General features: G+C 47.9%; 1 protein-coding gene across 5 annotated transcripts in view; it reads right to left on the bottom strand.

Annotated features, from left to right (window-relative positions):
• Nucleotides 1–18,457, bottom strand: part of SEMA6B (semaphorin 6B) — a 49,967-nt gene extending 31,510 nt beyond the window's left edge. For 3 of the 5 annotated variants that reach the window (XM_020971347.2, XM_020971346.2, XM_078153994.1), the window contains exons 1-2: nt 14,552–15,058; nt 13,529–13,678 (exon numbers count right to left, since the gene is read on the bottom strand). The gene's annotated coding sequence lies outside the window, so the exon portion shown is untranslated. Of the gene's footprint in view, nt 1–13,528; nt 13,679–14,551; nt 15,059–18,281 lie in introns of those variants that run through there. The other 2 variants (XM_078153995.1, XM_020971348.2) reach the window with 2 other exon arrangements.
• Nucleotides 18,458–27,296: the final 8,839 nt, after the last annotated feature.

Here is a 27,296-nt window from a genome sequence, read left to right as displayed (position 1 = left end):
CATCTGTAAAACTGGGATGACAATTCTCACATTACCTACAGGTTGTGTTACTTTAAGGAACTTTAAAAATTCTAAAGTACTAGAGAAATTTGAGCTATTGTAGTTCTTATGATTTTGGGGCCCAGAGAGCAGGGGGTGGAGGAAGAGAGAAGGCATCCCTGAGGGCTGGGGGAGTCCAGAAAGGACAAGGACTTTTTCTTCAGACCTTTGCTTCTTTACTGCCCAGGAAAGTGCTTAGCATTGCTTGATAAATAAACAAATGAATGTACAAATGAATGAGGAGGCGGGGCTTGACCCTTCAGCCTCTTACTCTGAGGTAGCGGCTCCTGTCTCACCCATTTCCTTGTTCCTTCCCATCCAGTGTCGTGAGTTCCACTCCACTTTTTCCTTCCTCCCCACTCTCACGGACCCGTTCAACTCCTTAGAATTCCTCTGGCCTTGGGGAGGAGCTTTGTAGGGGGCTCCAGGGCCTCCAATCCTCCCACCTTCAGGCCATTCATTGGGTTGTAAGGATTTGGACAAGACAAGTGGGACCTGGTCCCTTATTAACTCTCTCTCTGCACTCTCCTTATTCCTTTCCCAGGCTAAACCATTCACCAACTCAGCAATTCTACCAGAACATCCCCCAAGTATATAAATGGTACTAGAGTTGGGGAGGAGAAGGCTGGGAGAGAGACAGGGTGCCAGGACAGTTACCCCTTTAGTGCTAAGAAAAGCCTAATTTGTTGTTACCTTGGACAAGTCACTGTCCCTCAGTTTCATCCTCTGCAAAAACAAGGGGGCTTGAATTAGATTTGGAGCCAGAAGACAGACTACTTACTGCTATATTCCGAAGACAAGTTACCTCTGAGCTTTATTTAGCTTCCTCATCTGTAAAATGAGGGTAGAGTAGATAACCTCCAAGATCCCTTGCAGCTCAAAATCTGTAATCATTCATGTGTCTATAATATGCCTTCCAGCTCTGACAGTCTAGGTTCTCTGGCTATGATTGTAAGCCAGCCTGAGTAAGGAGAGGTGTGGGGGGGAACACAATGGGAAACTCAGTGTGCCTCATCGGGAAGGAGAGCATTAAGGGGCCTGGCTCAGTGCTGGGAACGGAAGGCAGTCTAGTCCAAGAATAAGAACAAAACAAAGGCAGGGAAAAAGTCCCGGGGGGGAAGCTCTGGGGTCAGAGCGGACCACAAGACCCCAGTGAGTCAGTGGCCTGGAATGTCCCAAGGAGGGGCTAACAGAAGGAAGGGGAGGCTGGGGCAGGACAATAAGTGAGGAAGAACAACAGTTAAAGGAATCAAGATAGACTTTATTTTAGTCACTGTAGGGCTTCTTCATTTTCCATTCAGTAGTAAAAAGATCCCTGGATTCAGAGTCCAACTCGTTTGGGTTCTACTACTAACTAGCTGTGGGACTTTCAAAGAATCACAGAATTTTGGAGTTGGAAGGGACCTTGATGGCCACCCAGTGCCAAGCTATAGATGTAGAACTGGAAGGGACCTTAAAAACCTAAGATCCTCATTTTACAGGTGAGGAAACTGAGGCCCCCTAAAGTTAATGACCTCAAGGTCATGGAAGTAACAAGTACCCAGAGCTGGGATTTGAACTCAGGTCTCCTGACTCTAAAGTCACTTTCCTTCCCACTGCACCACAATGCCCTTTCCTCTCTGCAAAAGGCTAGAACTGGCCTAGATGACCCTAACATAATGACTGATATTTATACACGTCTTAGAGGTTTGCAAAGCAGTTTACATACTTTATCTCATGTAATCCTCACGATGACACTGTAAAGTAGCTGAGATACACACATATACATACATACACACACATACACACACACACACACACACATATCCCGTTTTACATTTGAGGAAACTAAGGCTGACACAGGTTAAATGTCTTGCTCAGGGTCACACAGTAAGTGTCTAAGGCAGGACTGAATTCAGGTCTTCTTGATTCTAAGTCTGGCACTCTTTTCACAAGGAATCTCTTCGCTCTGACTGTATCTCTTCTAAGATCCCTTTCATCTCTGATGTTCTGTGTTCTGTATCCAGATGGATTTTTACCATCTCTTATAGTCTCTGTCCTCAGGTGCCTCTCAGATCTGGCTTCCTGTGAATTTTGGAACACCAGGTAGATCGCCCCATGGTCCCAGGTCCATTAGGTCAGGTCTCTGCCCACACAGAAACCATCCTGGGTGATGCAGTGTGGCCCAGCTCTGCTTCCAGAGATAAAGCCTAGTCCACGGCCTAGCATTTTCTCCATACGCCGGGAGGAAACTTCCTTCTTGCAAAATGCTTTCTAGAGGATCTGCAGCTGCATTCAGTTTTCCCAGCTGGCCTCTGGGTAAGGGCCATGACTACTTCCAGGCCAGTCCTTCCTGCTTAAGCTTTCATCTCAGACAAGGTGGAAGTTTCCCAGAGAAAGGAAGATCAATAGTATATTCCTCGTGTACCCAGTGTCTCAAAACGCTAAGGGTCTGAAAATTCCTCCCATTGTCTAGCCTGGGACTAGATGGCTACAACCACAGACCGGTTTCTTTGTCTTCACCTGGGATGAAGGCCTTGCTCTCTATGGGTAACAACCTGGTTTTGCCTCCTATTGACCTTACTGGTAAGCCAGGAGAAGCCACAGATCCCAAGAGCCATGTTCCTGATAGCTGCTATGCCTCACCACCCTGGAGGGCAGGTACTGTTATCCCTACTTTACAAAGAAGGCAACTGAAGAACCAGAGAGGAGTGACTTACTCAAGACCACATGGCTGGTTAGTAACAGAGGTAAACCAGAATGGTCATCACTTGCAACCATATCCAGCATCCATTCCTCTAAACCACATTGTCTCTGTCAGTTTCATATTCCACGCTTTACCCTATTTCTCCCTTCTTTCAGGAAAAAAAAAATACTCAGATCAACAACCCAGAATCCCCTCCTGAGAATGATGTAGGGACAGTACTCCCAGAAATGAAGAGAGGAGAGGAAGGGAAGCAGTTTGGGGAAGGGTGAGTGGTTCCCTGGCTCTGGTTCCTGACTGTTCTTTGTGGCTGGTTGTATCCCACCCTACCCCCCAAGAACCCCACTCCCCCAGGGAATGGCTAAATGGGCTAAAGCCATTGATTTTTGCTACATGGGGACCATCTATGAAGAAGCCTCAGGGAATGCTAACATTATTACTAGTGGTCAGCTCTCCAATACTTGAAAGTATATCATATACCTTACTTATAAACCACTGAGTCAGGCAAGGGGTGTAGGGATTTTTATTGTTGTTCAGTCCTGTCTGACTCTTCATGACCACATTTGGGGTTTTCTTGGCAGAGATACTACAGTGGTTTGCCATTGTCTTCTCCAGCTCATTTTCTAGATGAGGAACTGAGGGTAAAGTGACTTGCCCAGGATCACCCAGCTAGTATCTGATTTGAACTCACGTCTTCCTGATTCCAGGCCTGGTGCTCTATCTACTGCAGCCACCCAGCCGCCCAGTGTAGGGATTATCTATACCCTTTTATAAAGGAAGAAGCTGTGACTTCAAGGTGGAGAGAGCCTTGGTGGAGGCCTCATTGCTTATAGCAAGGACTTCAACCCAAATCTTCTTCTTCTGTCTCGTGGTCTCTTGGCCTTACTTGCCATACTGCCCACTTGTGAGAAGACTGGAGGGATGGGGGAGATGCTACAGTGGGCTCCATACACTTGATCCCTCACACTGCCCTTGCCCTCCCACCCTCACCTGCAGGGGAGGGCTTGGAAATTAGCTCTTAATACAGTTATTTCTTCACCTGCCCTCACAAGGCTGGTGCAAGACAAAGAGAGGTTTATCCTGGGAAATCCAGTTATGTACACATCCAGGACTACATCTCCCATAATGCTTTGGGCTTGATACTGGTTCAGAGAAAGGCACCCAGTCAGGGAAGGGTCAGTGTGTGTGTGTGTGTGTGTGTGTGTGTGTGTGTGTGTGTGTGAGAGAGAGAGAGAGAGAGAGAGAGAGAGAGAGAGAGAGAGAGAGAGAGAGAGAGTGGGGTGGGGGTACTGCCAGAGACAGGGGTGAAGGGAGAGAAAGAGAGAGGGTAGCAACAGATCCCTGATCCCAGACTAGTCACCAAAAGAAGAATTTTTTATAACCCAAGGCTCATGGCCCCCCAAATCACCTTAACACTTTCTAATTTATGGGCACTTTATCTGGATGTCCCTTGTAGAGGGATGATGAATGGGTTTGATAATCAGAGAGAATTATGTTCCTCAGGCGAGTGTCCCCAGCCCTAACATTGCTCACCACTTCTACGGCCAGGCCCAGCTGCTCTACGCAGCAGGGGGCTAGCTTGTGGGGGGACCCTTCCCACAGTCAGACTCAGTAACTGCTTCTCATGACACGACAGTCTCCACTAGGGCAGACTGTGTGAGCTCACCAAATTCACAGCATCTCAGCTTTGGAAGGGACCTCAGCAACCAAACTGTTTATCACAGGAATCCTCTCTCTGTAGGTGGTCAGTCATCCAGCTTCCACATGGAAACCTCTAGGGGTGAACTTACTCCTCCCACAGCAATGTGTTCAACTCTGGGACAAATTTGTCGTCGTCTACCCCCCCCAACCCCCGCCCAGGCACCGAGCAGGGACCCACTCTACAAATTCCACCTTGCTCCTCGTTCTGCCCTCTGTGGTCAAGCAGAACAAAGTTAATCCCTTCCCCCCACAACAGGCCTTCATATTTGGAGACAGCGCTCATGGTTTCCCTAAATCTCTTCCTCACATCCCCAGTTTCTGATATCCTGGATGATCTCCTCCTGAGCTTTCCCTGCTCCTCAATGTTCTTCCTAAAATGTGCTGCCCAGACTGAACACAGAAATCCAAATAAAAGCTGCCCAGCGGAGAAGACAGTGAGACTGTTTATCTGTTTATTCTGGATGCTATCTAAAATTGGTTATATCAGAGTCCAGAACAGCATTCCACACACAGTAGGTACTTAATATTAGTTCCCAGGATCATAAACTTCAAAGTCACTTTAGAGACCATTAGTTCCCCCCCAACCCATTTTACAGATGCCAAGAGAAATTAAGTGACTGATCAAGGTCACCTAGGCAAAGGCAGCAGAACCCCAGGTAGAATTTGAACCCTGATTCTCTGGCTCTAGAGCGACTGCTCTTTCCACTGTGTCATTCTGCTTCTCTAATGGGAATTGCATCAAATTGGATTTCCTCCAATGGGCTCATCCTCAGGGCCTAGGCAGCCTTGGACAGAGCCCAGTACTAGACACCCATCTGGGGCTACTTCACTGTAGTCTCACCAGAACGCAGGAGATTAGATGGCATTGGTGCCTCCAGGACCTTTTCCATTCCAAAGAGAGGCCTGTCAATTCATAACTCTGGTCTGGATGATGGGTCAATTGGAAAATTAGCAAAATGTCTCTTGAGCAGCTACTATAGGCAAGGCTCTTTCTCTCTCTCTCTCTCTCTCTCTCTCTCTCTCTCTCTCTCTCTCTCTCTCTCTCTCTCTCTCTCTCTCTCCCTCTCCCTCTCTCTCCCCCTCTCTCTTTCCCTTCTCTCTCTCTCTTCTCTCTCTTCTCTCTCTTCTCTCTCTCTGTATGTGCATGTATGATATCAATCTTAGAATCACAGATGTGTAGAATCTCCGAGCTGGAAGGAACCCTAGTCCACCTCGCCCCTCTATCTCAGAGGGCACAAGAACACCCTCTAAGACCTTCCCGACGGGTCATCCAGCCTCTGCTTGGACCCTCCCACTGATGGGTAGCTTAGGTCTTTACGGACCAGCCTGTTCTACAGTGGGATAGCTCTGACTGTTAGGATGGTAAAACCTTCCTCCCTATAATTCCCTGGTCCTAGTCCTTCTGGGACCCCAGAATTGGAGAATTGGGGTGACCTTCAGAAGGTACCAAGTCTAAATTGTGCCCCAGTTGAAATCCCCTATACAACATCTCCAGCAAGTGGCGAGGCAGCCTCTGCTCAAAGATGGCTAGTCTTTAAGTTCAGTTGCAGACAGACAACTCACAACCTCCCAAGGCAGCTTTGGGACAGCACCAATCATTAGAATGTTCATCTTTACATGGAGACTCAATCAGCTTCTTTAAAACTTCAATTACTCCAGGTTCTTCCCCTCCCCCCGGGCCCGAGAAGAGCCAATCTAAGCCCTATTCCCCATCCCAGCCTCTCAGACATTTGAAGACAGTTCCCATGTACCTTATTAGCCTTCTCTTCTTCAGGCTAACCATCCTCAAATCCTTCAAGCAATCCTTGTATTCTTATCCTCTCAACCTATCCCAGTTGCCTTCCTCTGGTCCCCACTCTAGTTTGTTAATGTCCTTCCTATACGGCCAATGAGGAAATTAAGATGGTCAGTGTGGGAAGTAAAATGGCTGATGTGGGAAATAAGATGGCTAGTATTAGAATTTATTTTGCCTGACTATGCATACTTGTTACAAGAGTTTTGTTTTTCTTGTTTATTTCTCAGTGGGGGAGGAGAGAAGACAAATGCTAGTTAAATGAAAAAAAAAGTTAATTTAAAAAAATGTCCTTCCTGAAATATAGCTCTTAGACCTAAACATGATGCTATAGATGTGGTCTGACCAAGGCAGAGTACAACAAGTCTATTACCTCCCTCGTTCTGGACAGTCTGTGTGTATTAATGCAGCCCAAGATCCATTAGCTTTGATGGGTTGCCTTGTTTCACTGGTGAATCATATGGAGCTTTCCACCCACTAAAAGCCTCAGATCCTTTCTCACAAAACTATTTAATAGTCTAACCACACCTTCTCATCCTTGTACTTGGGGTTACAAAATAAAATGCCCAAGGCTGGGGCTGTACATTTATCCCAATTACATTTCATGTGTTATATTTGGTCCAGCATTCCAGCAAGCCAAGATATTTTTGACTCCTATTTTGCCACCTGACATGTTTCTTGGCTGTTTCTTCCAGCTTGCTGCTCTCCATAAGTCTTATATGCACGCCATGGATACCTTCAACCAAATCACTGATAAAAATGTTGAACAGCAGAAGACCAAGGGTAGAGATATCTGGGGCATTTCACTACAGACATGCCTCAAGTGGACTCTGCAACATGCTCTCATCCCACCAGCTCTGAATCTCCTTCACTATGTATGTTATCCTCCAAATCAATGACCTCCAAACATTTTTTTTGACAGTGTACCCCTATGGGAAAAACATTTTCAAGCACCCTTTCTACACATGCATATATATACACACATATAAGTTACACATACACACATATACACACACATACATACATACATTCATGGTAACTCTCTGTCCTAACCAAAACAAAAAAAATGTAGAGGAGGCAGGCTTTTATCAGTCACTGTCCCAGAGTGTAGAGGTTACCTTTTGAGGGTCTCCTCCTGAAGCCAGAAAGTGAGCTTGGTGGGAGAGGAAAAGGTGAATAGGACATAGATGGCTGCTGCAGGTACCAGGTGGCAAGGCAGTTATAAAGCCCTGAGGGGTTGATGACTACAGAAGGAGGAAGAGACTACCAGAAGTGGGGAACCTTTGGCCTCAAGGTCACATGTGGCTCTCTAGGCCCTCAAGTGCAGCCCTTTTGAAGTTTGGATTCAGTCAAAGGGCTGCACTTGAGGACCTAGAGGGCCACATGTAGCCTAGAGGCTGCAGGTTGCCCATGCCTGAACTAGGAGGGCGGAGATGAGGAGGGAAGAATAAGTGTGGCTGTGTCAGAGAGAAATCTTATGATTAGCTATTTCAGGACAACTTTCTGCCCTCTGATTGGTTAATCACATATTTCTTAGGGTCATGCCCCAGTCTTCCACTTTAGAGACCACTAATCCATACCACTTTCTGCGACTTCCTTGGGGTCACAGAATCTCAAAGCTGGAAGGGACCCCAGAGGCTATGCAGTCTAAAAGTCTACATACAATTTTCTTAACCTGGGGTTTCATGAATTTATTTTTAAAAATATTTTGATAATGGTATTTCACTATAATTGATTTTCTTTATGATCCTAAATGCTTTAAACATTGAAAAACATCATTCTGAGAAAAGGGTCCATAGGCTTCACCATATGGCAAAAAGGCTCCTTGTCACAAACAAAGGTTAAGGACTGCTCTACAGCATTCCTAAGGGAGAGTCAACTTGAAGATTTCAGCTGCATGGGGAACTCAATCTTCTCAGGGCAACTGATTCTACTTTTGGACAGCTCTCACTGTTAGGAAGTTTGGTGTTTTGTGTTTTTTTTTTCCTCCAATGGAAATCTAACCATTGCTCTTAGCTCTGTCCTGTAGGGTTAAACAGTACACTTCTTTTCCATGTGATGTCCCTTCGAATACTTGTAGGTAGCTATCATGTCCCTTCTTGAATTCTTATTTCTCCAGGCTAAACGTTCTCAGTTCCATAAAGGAATCTATGATCTAGTTCTGGAGACAGGATAAAAAAGACATGAATATAAGACTGTGTTTATGAAGTAGCAGGAGAATGGTAAGGCTACAAGAGCCCAAGGAAAATAGAGATTACTGTTGGCTAGGGTGGTCAGGGAAAGCTTCCTGGAAGAGGCAGAAGGCCAGTCAGACCTTGAAGGATGAGGAAGATTGAGTGTAGTGCTTTGAGAGGAGGTGGAAGGGTGTTCCAAGTGTGTGCAGGGAGGGGTAGGTGGGGTTTTGAAGAACTTAATGTGGTAAGAGACAGTGGAAAATGGACAAATGTGTGAGCAAAAACTTTGAAACTTAAGGATGATGATCAATGCAATGACCCAACAATGATTCCAGAGGATCATGAAGCATGTTACCCACCTCATGACACAAAGCTGATGGACTTAAAATTAACAAGGAAACACACATTTTGGGGCATGGCCAATGGGAGAATGTGTTTTACTTGACTGTGCACAGAGTCATTAGAAGGGTTTTCTTGTTCAATTGAGGCAGTGGCTGGTAGAGCAGTGAACAGAGCATTGGGCCTGGAGTCAGAAAGACTCATCTTTCTGAGTTCAAATCTGGCTTCAGATGCTTTATTAGCTGTGTGACCCTGGATAAGTCTGTTTGCTTTAGTTTCCTAAATGGCAAAATTGGAGATAATAATAGTACTTACCTTGCAGGAGTGGATCAAATGAAATAATAAAGCGCTTAGCATAGTGCCTGGCATATAGTAGGTGCTACATAAATGCTTATTCTATTCCATTCCAATACGGAAATAGGTGGGAGAAAAAAATGCTTAATTGAATAAAATTTATGTGTATATACATATATATACACACGTGTATATATGCACATACATACATATACACACATATGTAGATATAGATACATGCCCCCCCATGTTTCTTAAGAAGACCCAGAAGGAACGTGGCCAGAAGACCCTGGGACTCAGTCCCCTTAAGACCTCAAGCAAATCTCTTCCCAGGTCTTGGCCTCAGTTTTCTCTTCAGGAAAGTGGGGATAGTGCCATTTACCCCACCAATCTCATGAGTCAGTTTTGATAAGCCCCAAAGGAAATAAGTATGCAAAGTGCTTTGTAAATGTCAGGGAATCCTTACTACTAGTAGGGAAGAAAGAGGTTCTCCATATGTTTTAAAAAAATTATTTTCACATGCAACTGGGAAATAAGAAATACAGGAAATGGGGTACAGAAGTCTATCCTGCCCTACAGGAAAACAGAAGGGGAAGGGGATAAGAGACAGGGCAGACTAGGGGAAGGGATATTCAGAGTGCATGCATCTTGGGGTGGGGAGAGGGGCGAGATGGGATGAAAATTTGGAACTCAAAATCTTATGGAAGTAAACATTGAAAACTAAAAATAAATAAATTTATATTAAAAAAAAGAGGTTCTCAATGTTCTTGTGTGTCACCCCTGACAGTCTGGGGAAGACCTTCTTCTTAGAATATTGCTGTTAAATGAAGAAAATGCGCGGGACTTCAGTAAGGAAACCGATCATTACCAAGACACATTTTTCAAAACATTAAAAAAACAAGTTCATAGAGCAGCTAGATGGTGCAGTGGATAGAGCACCGGCCCTGGAGTCAGGAGGACCTGAGTTCAAATCCTGCCTCAGACACATGATACTCACTAGCTGTGTGACCCTGGGCAAGTCACTTAATCCCAATTGCCTCACCAAAAACAAACAAACAAACAAAAAGCCCAAGTTCATAGACCCCAGGTTAAGAGAAACTTAGATCAAAAGGTGGGGGCAGGGAGGGAAAGTTGGCATTTTGGGCCCAAGGAGTATCTTCTGTTATCACCACATATGAATGGAGAGGTATTTTTTCAGGGTGCTTTGGTGGAAAATGGCAGCACCTGCATCTTTAGCAAATGGGGGAGGGGAGAGTGATGGCCCAGCTCTACGATGTAGAGATCTCTTAGAAACTCACAATACAAGAAACACTTATAAAGTGCCTACTGTGTGCAGAACCCTAGAAGCTGGCAGAGATGAGTTTAGATCATAGGATCAAGTGCTGGAAGGATCCTCAATTCCAACTCCATCATTTTCCAGAAGAGGAGAATGAGGTCTAGAGAAATTAAGCGATATGTCCAATGTGTCATACGTAAGACTCAAACCCAGGTCCTCTGACTTGAGACTCAGTGCTCTTTCTCTGTTACTATTCCCTACCACCTTGTTGGTGGAAAAAGAACTTAGCATTTTGGCATAACAGCAACAGCAAAGTGCTTTGTTTTTAGGTAGAATGGAGTTTAGGCCAAATACGGGGAAGTAATATTTCCCACAATAGGGAAGAAACTCACTAGGAGAGGAGAGGAATGGTGGATGGGAGAGGGAGAAGAATAAGAAGAAAAACATGTCAAGCTTGGTTGAAAAAGGTAGTTGCAGTCTAGTGGAAAGACCTCTGGACCTGTAATCAGCACTCCTTCATCCTAATTCTGGTTCTGCTGATCACCTAGTAGTGAGTTTTATTTGGGCAAGGTATTCACCCTCTTGGTGCCTCAGTTTTCCTCTTCTGTAAAATGGTAACAAAAATCCTTAAAACAGTTGGGATTTTTTTTAAAAAAGCACTTTGTAAATTTTCACATAACTATGTACATGTGAGTTATTATTCATGAGGGGCCAGATTCCACCTCCAAGGCTGGTATGTGACTTGTGGTGGCATCATTTTTATGTTCTGGGGTAGTTCCCTCCCCCTCTCTTCGTCGGACAAGTCCCATCTTTGGGATGATAACAAATGGGTCATGTTACCCTTCTCACTAAGGCCTTTGTTCATATCGTTGCAAGCCTTTTGCAAGCAGCTTTTCACATATCTTCACAGACCTGTTTCCCCACCCCCTCCCCCATCACCACTTCTGGGCAAGGATTATTAGCCCCATCTGAAAGATGAGGAGACTAAAGGCTCAGAGAGGGAAGAAATTCGCCCAAGGTGACACAGCTAGAGAGGCAGAACCAGGATAAGAAGTCAGGTCTCCTGTTTACAAGTCCAAAGCTTCACCACTATTCTCTGCTGCCTGTGTTTCCAAGAGACATGTTTCTGGGCCAGACAGACAGAGACAGATGTCCAACACTAAGACAACCCAGGGAGAGAGAAGCTGACAGGGACCTTGAGCTCCAGGCCTGGGTAGCCCCACCCTTGCCTAGATCCTGGCTTATGGCCTTGATGGGTGACCTTGGCCCCCCAGCATGTGCAGCATGGAAGAGAGGGGAGGGAAAGAGGGCTGCAGCCAGCCTGAGGCTCCCGGGGGATTGCTGTTGGTGCTGTCCTTGGCCCAGGCTCTGCTTTTCCTTAGCACCATGAATTGTGCCATTGGCTGCTTCATCCCTCCCTCCACAGCCGCACAGCTGCAGGATTTGGCTGAGGTGACCCACCTTAGGGGAGGGGGTGTGGGGATGCCTGTTTGCCCTTCCCTTCCCCCTAAGCTACCAGTAGCCAAACAGCAACAACAGAGAGAGGAGGGGAAATACAGCTAAATGGGGGCTTCCTTTTCCTAGTCCACCAAAAAGAAAAGAAAAGAAAAGAAAAAAAGTCCACATTGCTTGTGAAATGAGGGGGATTATATACTAAGAAGTCTCTAAGGTCCCTTCCAGTTCTGACATTCTAAGGTCCCTTTCAGCCTAAACATTCTGTGTTCTATGTTCTAAAGTCCCCTCCAGGCCTGTCATGATACCATTCCAGGGTCTTCCTCCCAAGGCTCTCCTAGGACAAGCCTCCATGAAGGTATGCAGAGGCCCCTTAAACTCCTAGCCTCTAAACTACTCCCTGAAGAGGGATGGATCAGGCAGAAGGGGCTGCCTTATTCTTATGGCCCAAATAATTAGGTTCTTCCTCCAGGCTTCTTCTAGCTACCTTCCTGAGTCTGGCTGGCAGCAGCAGTACCCCCCACCCCCCTTTTTCCGCTCCAACCTCCTCCTTTTCTTTGATCTTCTCTACACTGGGGAATTGGGTAGAGAGTCAGAATCAGACCCTGACTACAACATTCCTCTCCCTTACCCCCCCTCCCCACCCCCCAACATACCAGAAGAAGGGAAAATAAAGGGCAAACCTCATATATATAATCTGCTTGTCCCCTCCTCCCACAACATATCAGATACTCTCACAATCGACATCTTCAGAAGATAGCCAAATCACACACAAGTATTAAGTGCCTACTCTGTGCAGAGTATATTTATCCAGATAAATAGCAAACCTTCCCTCTGGGACAGAAAGCCCTGGGTTCAGACCTCAGTGATCTGAACTCCTGTCTATAGATGCCAGTCCCCTATGTCCCTGACCTCAGTCGCACACTTAGGTAGTGGTGGAGAATTAGGGAGAAAGTTAGGCACTAGTTTCTGCTTGAAGATCCAACCTGAAGGACCAAATCTGCCTATCCTCCATGCACCCAGACCCATATATCTGAAACAAAGCAGTACAGCCATAAATCAACCCATCAACAAATGTTTACTGGTGGTGCTTATGGTGTGAAAGGTAAGGAGGAGGGGGAAAATTCAAAAATGAAATAGACCAATCACTATGGTATGGGCAGAAGAGCCTCCTCACCCCCACCCCAACCCCTTCCTTCCTTCTTTCAGCCCAAGTCCTGGTAGCAGCTCCTAATTCCAGAGACCCCAGACCACTCAGCCTCAATGGAAATTCCAAGAGTATCACTGGCTCACTGGGCTCCTCGACCCTAAACAAAGGTAAATAAACTGCAGCCCCCCTCCAATTTTCTTCAGTCCCTTAACACTGGAAAAGACAAGAAAGGACTAGGAATGACCTCCCCCTTTCTCTCAGTCCTGGTTGATGTCCAGGAAACCCGATCAGAGGCACAGGACTGTAATGGAGAGAACATCAGAAAACCGGGGTTCGAGTCTCAGCTCTCCTAAACAGCTGTGTGACCCAGGACAAGTCATATCCCTTCTATCTAGGCTTTAGTTTTGTTTCTTCTGCTTGATGCTCTCCCCCCCCCGACCTCGCACCCCACCATAGATAGAATAAACAGATGCTTTCTACAATTCCTTTCCTAGCGCTGGGACCGTTTGAACCCACAAAACCAGAGGAGAAGCCATCTCCCCAAGCCCAAAGCAGTCTTCTTCCCGATCCCCAGCCTCACTAGCGTCCACCTGGGCCATCCTCCCACTACCTCCCACCCCGGTCATACCGGGTCTGGGGGCTCCGAGGAACTGGGACCGGGGCACCGCTGGGTCGTGTGTCGCGCCCCGAGAGGTGCTGGACCCCTTCGTAGCGCCACCTCTTGGGGGCCCAGAGCAGGTAGCTCTGCTACCCAAGCGAGCGAGGGTCCAGTCCGGTCCTGGGGGGTGTCGGGAGGCCAAGTGAGCACCGGCGGCGCTCGGCCCCCTCTAACTCTGAGGGGGCGGGCTCGAAGGCCCTCCCACTGACACCCCCACGCACACAGGGGGCGGTGGCTCTCCCCACTCCCTACTTCCACCCTATGCCCCGCTCCACCCCCCACGGGCCACCCCGAGTTCGTAGCAGGCAACAACTAAGTTGTCCCAACCCCTCCACCTCCCACGTGCAGCCGCCCCCCCAACCTCACGTGACGGAGCCCCCCGGGCTCCAGGGACCAATCAGAGCCTGGAAGCTGCAGCGCCCTCGAGTCGGGGGTGGGGTGGGGGGTGGAAACGTTTTATTCCCCCCCCCAAAATATTACCCCACAATCAGGCGATAGATTCTTCCTTTGTCCCTTTGTCTCTCAGCCTGGGGGCGCCAGGGGGGGCTACAAGTCAGGCCTGGACACCTTGAGCCCAGAGCCTCGGGAGTCAGAAGGAGGGGCAACCAGGGGAAGGGAAAAAGACAGTGGGGGGGGGATGAGAAGGGTGGAGAGGTGGATAGTCGCTCCCCACCCAATTCAGTGCCAGCCTTGGCTGCGCTGCTTGGAGATCTGTGATCCCTCTATCGCACGCCACCTGCCCCTGCGGCTCCAGGGGCTGCCAGCCTCCTCTGAGTACCCGGGGACTCTACCCGTACCCCCTCCCCCCAGCTCACCCCAATCTCTTTCGCTGCTATAGCTCCAACCACCGGGAGTGGGGGGGCGGGGGCTGGACGTCGGGGGCGGGGGCCTAGATTTGCAGAAGCCCGTCCCCCCCCAGCCTCTCCTCCGCTATAGCGCCTGGAGCGTCTGGCCCCCGCCCCGCGCTTACCGGGTCCCGTGCGGGGCGCTTACCTCGGCTGCCCGCGGTCCCCCGAGAGCGTCTGCGCTCGGCTCCCCGCGCCGTGCCCTGCGCTGCGCTCGGCGCGCACCTGTCCCTGCCCGCGCTGTGGCGGCGGCTCAGCCGGGCATCCTGCGAGGGGGGGGGGAAGGAGAGGATTCGGGGGTCGGCTCCCCCCCTCCCCCCCGCACAGCCGCCGCCGCAGCAGCTGTGCGCGCCCAGGCAGCGGCACCTTGTTCGGTGCGCTGGCCGGTCAGGCTAGCTCCAAGCGGCAGCTGCACCGGGTCTGGGGCGGCGGGGGCTGGGGCTGCGGGGAGGGGGGGGGGGGCCGCGGTCCTGTCGGGTTCTGTCCCCTCCCCTCCAGCCCCCTCAAGCCCCTTCAGGCCCTGGGCGCTCCCTGAGGGCCCCTCCTGGGGCAGCTCCAGGGCTGGGTACGCGCACCTCCCGCATCTCTTGCACCCGCCGCGGCTGCGGCTGGAGCTCAGGCTCCCCCTCTCTTCCCCTCCTTTCCCCTCCCCAGCCCGGCCCCGGCCTCAGCCTCAGCTTTAGCCTCAGCCTCTGCCTCAGCCTCAGCCTAGTCCCTGGCGCCACGAAAAACCCGGCCCGGATCCTGTCCCCGGATCAGCCCGCCCCATGGAGGGGGGGGGCGCGCGACGTGGGGGCCACCCCCCCTTTTCCCACGCACCGCAGCTTCCGGAGTGACGGTCCCCTTCAGGTCTCTAAGAGAATGAATCTGTCCATCCCCACCCCCATTTGGGCAGAACACAGGGTAGGCGGAGGGTGTTGGTCCTCCTGGGACAGTGAACCCAGGAATCCTGGTTTCCAGGGCCTCAGAAAGGAGACTGGAAGCCCCACTCTAACCAGAAGCCCTATCAGACAAGGAATGCGCCTTTGGACCAGCGCTAGATATAAATGGGTCAACCTGTGTACTCCCCACCCAGGGGAAGATGGGGAGAGGGAGGAGGGATACAGAGAAAGAGATGGCTGTCGGTTCAGATACAGCCCAGAGAGACTGGAATTGGTGTTGGGGAAGATCAGACTTGTGAATTTCAGCAGCCACATTAGGCTGCATCCTCAGCGTCCCAGCCTATGTATAACATGGTATAAGTGTGTGTGTATAATTTTCTATATGTGTGTGCATATACATATATACATTATATATACCATCTACTTCAGCATATGGGCACAGATACACACATCCATATGTATGCCAGTTTACCTGCATATATATATGTATATATATATATGTATATACATATTACATGTATATATATATATTACATGTACAAGTGGGCATATGTGTGTACTTGTGAGTATGCATCTGGCATAGGCACTAGGGTATGCAGACTGTGTATTGTTGTAAATAGGCACCCATGCATGCAAACCTACACTTGGTACTCTATGTGTATAGGTGCACGTGTGTGCACCTGTGCATTGTGCTTGTGTGTTTACACACACGTATATACCCACACACATATATACATACATACACACATGCACACACACATGCACACATACATGAAACTGCATCTTCTCCAGGAACAACCCTAGCCCAGATGACCCGTTATTATTAATAAGTATCTGATTTAGATTCAGCAGAACTTCCTATCCTTGGGAGCAGAAGAATTCTTTCAGTTCCACCCCCGCCCTGAGCTTTGATTTAGCCTCTTCTGGGCCCAGAAGCAGAATCTAGCCCATTTAGGCCTCCTCATTCCCACCCCTAGCTGCCCTGAGAGGCCTTTGGGCCTGGTTAGACCATTAGAGTGTTCCCTGCCAGACAATGATAGACAGAACCATTCTGTATAAATAAAACCCTCTTTCCCATTCTTGCAACCTGGTGATGACAGCCGGAGCCAGTGGGCTTATACAGACCCATTGGATATGGATGGATTATTCTTTAAGGGGGAGTCCCAAAGGGCTGGCTCTCTGGTCACAGAGTTTAGGAGGCCATTTGCACCTGCTCCCCCAGAGGCTTGGAGGCCCGTGGAAGGAGAAAATGGCAGATCTATCCCCAGCAAGCCCAGTGGGAGAAGGGGCCAAGAGTGGGGGTGGGGTGGGATGGGGATCTAGGGCTCCCTTTGATCATCAGGCATAACTTCAGAGAACCACAGAATCGAGGACTTAGCATTGCCGATTCTAAGACTCGTCAATTCTTGGAATCATAGTGTGATAGCTGAATGTCAGAGCTGGAAGGGACTGTTGAGGCAATTAGTCTCATTTCCCACCCAGCACAGAAATCCTCACGACAGTGTCCCGGAGCCAGTCTCTGCTTATTTCCACTGTGTGCCAGTTTGGAGTATTAGGAAAAACTAATAATGCCCAGTTAATGTTTGCTCAGAGCCTAATGAAGAGTCCAAACTGGCAGAACTGGAGGAATTCAGGGGGAGATGGAGGGCAGTGTCGCCTGCTCCCCTTTCTGTCCCCATCAAACTTGGTTGTCCCTTTCACTTTCCATTTCTTTCCTTTTTCTGCACAATAGTCAAGCCCTGGAGTCTTGGGGCAATGCTCTCCATCCAGGGCAACCCCTCCCCCCAGTAGGTGGCCAAAGGGCCAGGTAAAGGGCTGCAAGGGCCTACTCTGTCCAGCAGGAGGAGCTCTGGCTTGTTTTGGGGGGGGGATCCTACAGGGGTGCAGTGCAGTCATTGTGTTTAGTTTCTTGATCCTGGTGGGTGAGTATGGGGCAGGCACTAACTTTGATGCTACTGTTCTGTGGGGGCTACAGGCCTCTAACAGCAGGGCTTCTCTGGATTAGAAAGGCCGGCAGCTCCCTGCACCTGAGTAGCATCCTCAGCCCCTCTGCTGACAGACAGAAAGTCTGCCTGGTGGTGACCACATTCTTCTGATGGCCAGGCCTTCCTGTCTGGCTCTAAAGGCAAATCAACTTGAACCACAGCACCAGCTGCGTTGAGAGGCCTGCCCTGCCCCCTTCACCCTTGTCCCAGGAGTACGTTTTTCATTCCCCCTATGTCCTGCCTTCCCTTTCTCTACCAAGTGCTGCCAAAGCACCAGTCATATTGTTAACAGAAGAACATTTTTCCTGTCATACATCAGTATCAGGGCCCCTAGAAGTCTTTTCTGTTCTGAGGATTTCCAAGCACTGGGAAGAAAACCTTTTGTTGTCTTAGGCCTCCCTGTCTCTTTGGGGGTTATAATCATGGAACACAGAACACTGCAGCTGGAAGAACCTGGAACTTGGAATTGCCAAGGTGAGAAGGGGCCTCAGAGATGATTAGGCCAGTTCCCTCATTTTACACATGGGAAAACTGAGGCCTAGAGAATGAATATGACTTATTCGAAATCACAAAGGAAGGCTGTGTCAGAGACAGGCCTAATTCAGGTCTCCCGACTCAGTCTAAGGTTTTATCTGCCATAACACAATTTCTCAAGGCCTACCAACACTGATTCATTCTCTCCTGCTTGTGAAAGGCCCAAACTCAGAGGAGGTCATTTTTATGGCTAAGGCAGTTGTGGGCAGAGGGTAAAAGGGAGAGCAGAGCTAGGTGCCCAGCTTAGAGTACCTCCCTGCCTGTTAGATTGGCCTGGTAATCATGTGGCTTCTCCACATGAGGGAGAGGAGGATTATATAATGTACTGATAACTAATATGTGGAATAGCATGGACAACAATAAAACTAATAACTAATACAAAGAATAAATAGCATGGACAAGAAAAAGGTGGAAGGATGTCTCTTCCATCTTACTTTCCCCCCCTCCCCAACCATGCATTAACCCCCCTTTCACTCACCCAGAGCAGAGGTCACTGTCCTGGCACATACCACCCTTCTATTATACACATCCAAGGAAGATTTCAGCTCCAATTACTCCTCTATCCCTTCCTCCAGAGCCACTGGGCTGGAAGGAGATGAGAGGTCTTGTTCATTTCTGCTGGGGCAAGGAAGCTGTCCTCTCTTTAGGCTGGGTACACAAGAGTGGAAAGTCTGATATATGAACTGCTTTTCCCTCTCTGGGACTTTCCATCTGAAGGGGTTGGACTAGGTTCCTTCCAGCTGACATTCTATAATCTCTGTTCTAAAGGATCCTTCCAGCTCTGACATGCCAAGTTCTCTGTTTTAAGGGCCCTCCCAGCTCTAGACAGTCTGTGCTTCTATGACTTCCTCTCTCCTAGGGAGCAGTCAGGAAAGCTGGGGAGGAGGTTGCAACTGGGTCTTAAAACAATAGCCCTCCTCCCCAATCAGGCTAGGAAGTGGAGGCAAGGGTGCCTGCTGCCCCCTTCCTTTTGTCTTCTCCAGACAAGCATCTACCACTGGCTCTGAATGGGTCTTTCATGGCCCAGAGTCGAGGTCACCAGAGGGTCCCCTCATGGGAAGATCCCATCGATGACCCCCTTCCCCTCTCCCCGGAACACAAGGTTAGAAGTTTGGTCAATGGCCTTTTTTGACTATTGCTGGAGAGGAGGGAGGAAGGGAGTGAGGAGGAAGGTGGGGAGGGGTAAGGAAACAGCAGTTGCTCTGGGCTTGGAGGTAGAAGATGACCCAGTGAGACCCAGTGGGGAGCAATGACTTCCTTGCCAAGGTGAGTAGAAAGCAAAGTTAGTAAGTCTTGACTTGCACTCTGACCTCAGGATTCAGAATGATTATGCCCATTCTAGTCTTTTCCTCCTAATCAAGACCCTTAGACTGACTCTTGGCTTCTAGTCACAGTTAGACTACTGACTTTCTGTGTGGTCTTTGGCCAAATCATCTTCTCTCTCTAGATATCAATTGTCTCTATCTGTGAAATGGCTTTGTGGCCAGCCCTTCTAGCTGGAACACCCAGCTTTCTCTTGAAGCAGGGATGGGGGGACCATTCACTGCCCCAATTAAGAATTCAGCTTTTGGGGCAGCTAGGTGGCACAGTGGATAGAGCACTGGACCTGAGTTCAAATGCAGCCTCAGACCAAACACTTGACACTTACTAGCTGTGTGACCCTGTGCAAGTCACTTAACCCCAATTACCTTTAGAAAAGAATATAGCTTTTATGGGCAGCTAGGTGGTGCAGTGGATAGAGCACTGGCTTTGGAGTCAGGAAGATCTGAGTTCAAATCTGGCCTCAGACACATAATACTCACTAGCTATGTGACCCTGGGTAAGTCACTTAACCTCTTTGCCTAGACAAAAAACAAAGCAAGAATTTAGCTTTTTTTTGCTTTTCAAATAGACATCCAGGCAGCCTGGAAAAAGGGAGGGAATATCTAACCTAGAAGTGGGGGGTGATCAGTGCAGACCCTTTCTGGGAAGAGAAGGGAGACTATACTTTATTTGGGAAGAAAGTACTTTTTGGAGACCAAAGAATTTATGTATCCTAGGCTCTTAGATCCAAAAACTTGCTGCGTGATCCTGAGCAAAAAAAATGAAAGTGCTCTTCTGCACCTCCCAAAGGGCTGTTTGAAGGGGAGTTCAATTTAATTTGAAATCCAGACCTCCCACTTCTAGGAGTTCTGACTCCTGGGGACAACCTTCTCCCCAAATACCCTTGTCTGACCCCAGGAAGAATCCCAGTGGTGGGGAGGGAAATCATGACTGTGGAAATGAGGGCTGATTGACTCAGGTGGGCAAGTGATGTAAAGGGTCAACTATAGAATCCCCTTCTGGGAGAGGGAGTCCATGGAAGGAAATGAAAAGGTCATTCCTTAAGGTGAGATGGGAAACAATGACCAGAGAAAACAGATTCTCCCAGCCCAGAACTGTCCCTGGGTCCTGGCTGAGTGCAGGAAGAAGGGTAGTGATCAGGGTCCAGGATTCACCAGCCTGGCATGGGCTGTATGTGGGAGAGAGGGCACTGACCAGTGATTCCCAGCCCAGAGCTGCCTCAGGCTACTGGCATGGGCACAGGGACAAAGGGGCAATGGCCAGAAGCCCTGAGACCAGCCCTCCCAGTACAGAGCCAAGAGCCCCAGGCTTGGGGTGGTGGTGGTGGAAATGGGGTAGAGAGCAGAGCCAGACTGGCACCAGCTTGGACAAGGAGGATCAAGGCCCAGGTGCCCATAAGCAGCTGTCCTGCCCTGTAACTGCTACTGAGCCTCATAGACATAATTGTCACTTGACAGATTTCTCTTCCCCCAAGTTCCCTCTTCTTCCCCCCCCAAAAAAAAACAACAAAAAACGTCAGCTGCTTGGCAGGCCCAGCAGATGTGAAATAAATTCTCCCAGAATCACAGGCTCCCAGCTGGCCTGCCCAGCATGATATGGCTGTTGAGTGCCAGGCAGGCACTACACTGGCGTCAGGGTGCCCACAGGCAAGGCTCTGAAGGGGAGAACACTTATTACAGACCCCATCACCATCTCATCTCTGGAGGAAATACCCCCTCCTCATCACAACACTTTCTTATCATGTTGCCTTAAGGGAGGGGAGGGGAAACTGGGGCCCAGAAAAATGTATCACTTGGGTCACATAGCACATAGGGAGTGAGGGAACTTTCCTGGCATTCTCCAGGCCTAAAGATTCTTCAGAGGCCTCTATGTTAGAGGGTGGGAGGACACTCAGGTCAGACAGGATTCCATTGACTTCCTCTTACCTCTCCCTTCCCACCAGACTCCTCTATGGGAAGGGTCCCCCTCAGACCCTCAGGTTTCCAATGCCAAGTCTGTTAATCGCATCTTAGGGTAGAGAAGGAAGAACTGAAGAAGGTTCTCTCTCTGGCCTCAGCCACTTGAAATACCTATCTCATTCTCCAGCTCCAGATGTGTGTCAGTATCTGGTCCTGAGGGGTACACTACATGAATCTTGAAGTGGAGACCCTTGCTAGGGTTATAGGGCTCTTAGACATCACTGGGGGATATAGGGACATGATGGCAACAGGAGAGTATAGAGGACCCAGGTAATTTCTAGGATGTATAAAGGACCTTGGATATCCCTAGGGTAGTAAAGTGGCTTGAGGCATCCTTTGGGAAAAGGGAGGGGTAAGGGCTCGCTAGGGAGAAAGATGGTCTGGGAGATGAGACATCCCTGCTGGCCCTCCCCCTCCCCAGCCCTAGACCTGGCTTGGTTCTCTGTGTCTGTAACGGAATCCTCCCAAGCCCTTACCTCCCTAGCTCCACAGTCTCAGGCAGCTGCTGCCTCTCTAGATCATGGCTGACAGACGGAGCTTCCCTGAGCGTCAGGCTGCCCATCCCCTCCCTCTGTCTCCCCCTTCCCCGTAGCCAAGCAGCCTCACAGGGCTCCCTTTCTTCTCTTTCTGGTTCCAGGCTCAGGCTCCCCTCCTCACCTTTCTCCTCTTCCTTTTCTCATTCTCTGAAAACTCTAGTGAGGAGGGGGAGAGGAATAAGATTGAAGCTTGTGGGGGAGGGTTGGGGAAAAACATCTTTGTTATGAGATAGGGAAGCTCTTTCAGAGGAGAATGGAGATGGGATGATCCTCAGGGGAAACATGGAGAAAGATAGACAGACAGACAGACAGATACACAGACACACGCAGATACAGAAAGAGACAGCGCTCTGAGAGACATAGGAAACACAGCGATCAAGACAGAGAGGAGATATATTGAGACATGGGGAGGGAGGAACTGGGAGATCGAGATCGAGAAACACAAAGAGGGGGACAGGGAAACAGGAAAGATTGGAATGGAAAGGGAAGAAAAGGGATTGGAAAAGGAAGAATAATGAAAGAAGATAGAGAAGTCAGAAGAAAGGAGGGGCAGGGAGTGCCTGAGGAGGTAAAGCAGAAATGAAGGCAGAAACAGCCTGAGGGAAAAAGCAAAGGGATAGAGGGAGAGGCTTTGGGAAAAGAGCTAAGGCACACGCCAAGGGCTTGCTTTTACCCACTATGGAATCTTCTTCCTCTGACTGTGGGCACCTTCCGGCCCCGGGGAAAGATGGTGCTAAAATCCCCGATGGAGATGTATGTGAGCGTGTGACAAGGTTGTAAACTCCTGCCCTGGCCCTGTGGACTGGGACTTCCTGGAGACCATTCTCCAGTACTAAATGCCCACAAGGGTCATGTACTATCCCTCTGGTCACTCTGGGTGCTGGGTACTTCTGTAAATGGTCAGATGGCATTGACTGGGGGAGGGTTCATATGTATCTGTGTCCCCTGTGAGTATGTGTGTGCATATATGTGCATATATACATAATATACACACATACATGTATTCACACATATGTATGTATTCCAGCATTGATGTCCATGTGTTTTGTGTGTGTTTGTGTATGTACCTATGTCCTCATGCATATAATGTTATATGATTTAGAGAGCTGGAAGAGACCTAGGAGACGGCCTGGTTCAATCCCCTCATCAGACAAAGGAGAAAACCAATAGCCAGAATGGGAAAGCGATTTGCCCGAGGTTATCCAACTAGGAAGTGGCAAAGCTGGCATTCCAAGTTCTTCTGACTCCCAATCCTTTGCCCTTTCTGTTCTATCAGGCTGCTGTAAGTGTGTTTGTGTATCTTCACCTTGGTGTGTGTATGTGACTGTAGGAATGCTATTGGATAATTGAATACAAACCCAGCTTATCCTGAATTCTCAATGAACCAAATGCATCTCCCAGCCTCCCTCTCATTGCTCCTGGGACTCAGCAAGCTCTATTCTTGCTGCAGCCAGCTATGTACTTGGCAACCTTGGGGACATCGCTTTGGGCCTCTTTGAGCCACTCTCTAGGCCCTGGGAAAACGAAAAAGATGGTAACTCCATAGGAATGTAGGATTCTCGTTTCTCTCAGAAGAGGTAGAGAGCAATCTACTTCATCTTTTAATCTCATCCTGAGAGTCCAGGGCTGCTGAACTCTTTTCTCCCCAGAGTCCCATCCTCAGGTTAGATAATTTTCTGAAAAAGGAGGAGAAACCTAAAGCCATGACCCTCATCTGCATATGCAAATGAAGTCCAGCCTTACTGAAGGCAGTCCTGGGAATACCCACCTGCCACAGGGTTTAGCCAGTCCCTTTCTGGAGAATTTTGATGGTTTCCGGGAGCAGGAAGTAGCCTTAGTAATTGCTCCAATTTTCCCATGCAAATCAGGCTCTGTTGGAATCTGTTAATTTTTTTAATTTAATATTTAACGTACATCTCTATTATGCTTTCCTAGATATCAGCCCAGGTTTTCAGGTGTAGTGAATTCTGGGCTCATTCTCAAGCAAGGACAACTGCCATTTGCATACTCACACTAATAGCATCTTTTCACAAATTCAGAGCAGATTAATCAGCAGCTAATTAGCACCAAGGATGCCTCCACCATTAGCCATTACCGGGTACAAAGCTGGCACTGTGGGGGGGAGGGGATGCATAGGGTCCAAATAGCCCAAAACATGCCCAACTATTAGGGATAATTCTCTGTTCCCTGGACATTCAGGGTTTACTCCTTTTGCTCAGGTGAGTCACCTTTCCCACCCATCTCATATGCCCCTCACTCCTCTCTCATCCTCTGATCTTTTGAAGAAAGCAGTTGGTTCAGTGGAAATATCTTCAGACACTGATACCAGGAATCAGAAGGCTTGGGTGGTAGTCTTGGTTGTATCACTCACTCTCAGTGTGACCTTCCTTTCCCTGGACTCATCTGTGAAATGAGGGGATTTGGCCAAATAATTTCCAAGATCTCTCTCTCTGGCAATCAGGGTTAAGTGACTTGCCCAGGGTCACATCTAAGATCTCTTCTAGCTCAGATTTTTTTTTATCATTCTGTGATAAACTTCTGACTCCAAGGATGAGGTCCTGTGGCTGTGATTCCAAGGTTAGATGATTCTCCCTTAATGCCTGTGATCTTCTTCAGCATCTTGTGAGAATGCAGTGCTAAGTCATAAAACTGTGTTAAGAGCAGTTTCATAGGAGACTGGGTGTGTGAATGACCTCAGGGATCGATGGCCTCATCACTGGGGGTTGGGGCAGAGAGAAAGAGGCAGGTGACTCTGAAGCCATCTGTCTGGGGTGCCTTCAGTTTAATGCTTACTTCAATATCTCAAAAGATCTCTGATGTCCTCAGGCTGGGGACAGTTTCTCCCATGATACAGATCACAGCCTCCTTCCCACCACAGCAGACTATCCTCATGAGTTACTGTGGCTGAAAAGATTCATTCTCCAGTGGCCAGTTCTCTGGTGTGAAGCTTTTCTGGGCCTAAAGTAATCTGGTTCTCAGATCACAGACACATAATCCATTGGATGGCCCATTCAAGGTAGGACCTATCAGAACTTATGCTCCACTGGCAAAGCCTTTCATAACTCAGGATCACCTTCACACCATAACAATGAAAGGACAATAAAGAATCAATGAAGAACATTTTATTGGTTTAAACCAAGATATCCTAAATAGATAAATACAGATAGAGATAGAGATAGAGGGAGAGACATAGAACATAAGATCAAGTTTGGAAAAGGAGATGAGCTGCCTGTGTGGCCATAATAATGCTCAAGTGTTCCACTTGGCAAAGTGTAGAGGAAAGCCCTTCAACCCAACAGGTAGGTCATCAATGGAACACATAGGGAAGGAAAGGAATAAGAATGGCAAAGGATGATAAAGCATGGATGGATTGCTTTTTGTACCAGTGGAGGAAACACCAGTACTGATGAGGTCTTACATCCATTGAAGTATGATAGAGATCACAGAATCTCAGAATGGGAAAGGGGCTTGGTGGTCATCTAATCCAACCTAGACTAGAAAAAGAATCTCCTTTAAAGCGTGCCAACCAAGTCATCTACAGTCTTTGCTTGAAGATCTCCAAAGAGAAGCAACACATTGTCTCCAATCAATCAATCAATCAACAAACAAGCAGTTATTAAGCATTTATTATATGCCAGACACTGGGAATACACATATGAAGAATGAAACAATCCTTCAAAAGATATCAAACAAAAACATTCTTTAAAAGAAAAGTCTGTAGGGGCAGCTAAGTGGCACAGTAGATAGAGCTCTGGCCTTGGAGTCAGGAGGACCTGAGTTCAAATCCAGTCTCAGACACTTGACACTTACTAGCCATGTGACCCTGGGCAAGTCACTTAACCCTCATTGCCTCACCAAAAAGAGCTGGGGGCGGGGAGGGGGAAGAAAAAAGAAAAGCCCCAAAGAGGCAAGTGGATCAAATAAAGAGATTAAATCTCTGGGGTCTGTTTTCGTAACCTCGAACTTTTAAAATCCATAAGGATCTTAAATAAGTTGGCTTCACTCATGTCAAAGTGAAAAGAAAAGAAAAGAAAAAGAAAAGAGTGTGGATGAGCTCCTATAGTAAGCTCCAGACAAATTGCTAGGCAGCAGTATTCTAAGGAACAATATCCATGCTGCTCATATCAGTGTCCACATCTACAATGGGCTAGTAATAGAATAAACATCAGAACACGAATATCAAGAAATCAAAAATTATCTTAAGAGAAACTGGTCTGACTCTTTGAGGAAAAACACAAGAAAACTGATTATCCAATTACAATCTAAACCAAAAGTAAAATAGCATTTCTTTCCCCTGATGTAGCTCTGTAATATCAGGGTATCCAAGAGGGTGAGAAGATGGAGACTCTATTAGCTGTTTCCCTGATGCTTACAAACATGTCCATGTCTCCTCCCACCTTAAAAAACCCTCTCTTGGCCCGACCAGCCCCTCTAGCTATCCTATAGTTCTCTTCCCAGTGGTGGTTGAGTTTCTTAAGAAAGTCTGTAATCAATTCCTTCAATTCCTCTCTTCTATCTTGTAAACAAATCCTCTTCAGTCTGGCTTCTGACCTCATCATTCAATTTAAATGGCCCTTTCCAAAGTTGCTAATGATGTCTTCACTGCCAAATAGGAGGGTCTTTCCTCCATCCTATCCTTCTTTACCTCTCCAAAATGTCCTCACTCTCTTCTCCTGGACACTCTCTTCTCTCTAGGCTTTCGTGACTGTGATCTCCCCTGCTTCTCCTCCTACCCATTTCTTCAGTCTCTTTTTCTGGATCTTCATTTAGGTCATGATCATTAACTGGAGGTATCCCAAGGCTCTGTCCTAGTCCCTCTTCTCTCCTCTCTCTATACTACCTCACTTGGTGACCTCATTAGCTCCTATGGATTCAGTGATCACTGTAGAGCTGATTTACAGATCTATTTATCCAGCCCTAATCTCTTTCCTCACATCACCAACTACCTATTGGACATTTCAGACTAGATGTCTTGTAGACATCTTAAACTTAACATGTTTGACATAGAACTCATTCCCCCCCCCCCAAAACCCTTCCCTCTTTCAAAATTCCTATCCCTCCCTGTCACTTAGGCTAGCAGAGCTGGGATTTTTAACTGGTACAGGTAGGTGGTGCTCGACTTGGAGTCAAGAAGACTTGATTTCAAATCCTGTCTCAGACACTGAGACTAGGTGGGGTTGTTTAAACTCTATGTGCCTCAGTTTCTTCATCTGCAAAATGAGGATAATAATAATATCTACCTCACAGGGTTGTTGTGAGGACCAAATGAAATTACATGGAAGATGCATTGCGAACCTTAAAGTGCTCCCTTTATGTTAGCTTTAATTATTAACTGCTGTCCTGTGACTCCAAATCCATCATACCTCTACCACATCATTCTGTATCCAGCTGACTGCTAAGTAAAATTCACACTCCTGTGCCTGACATTGAAGGCTATCCACAATCTGGTGCTACTTTACTATTCTAGCAGAATTTTAGTAAGCTCCCCCAATGGTGTTATAGATATCTCATTCTTTCCTCACAACAACTGTGAAGTAGGTAATGTTATTATCTTCATTTTACATTTGAGAAAACTGAGGCAAACAGAGGTTAAATAATTTACCCAGGGTCACACAGTGTCTGAGGCCACATTCGAATTCAGGTCTTCTTGACTTCAGGCCCAGGACTCAATCCACT

The sequence above is a fragment of the Phascolarctos cinereus genome, unplaced genomic scaffold (assembly GCF_003287225.1).
Source record: "Phascolarctos cinereus isolate Bilbo 61053 unplaced genomic scaffold, phaCin_HiC Scaffold_4;HRSCAF=312, whole genome shotgun sequence".
Lineage (NCBI taxonomy): Eukaryota > Metazoa > Chordata > Mammalia > Diprotodontia > Phascolarctidae > Phascolarctos > Phascolarctos cinereus.
This window is presented reverse-complemented; position numbering and strand designations above follow the sequence as displayed.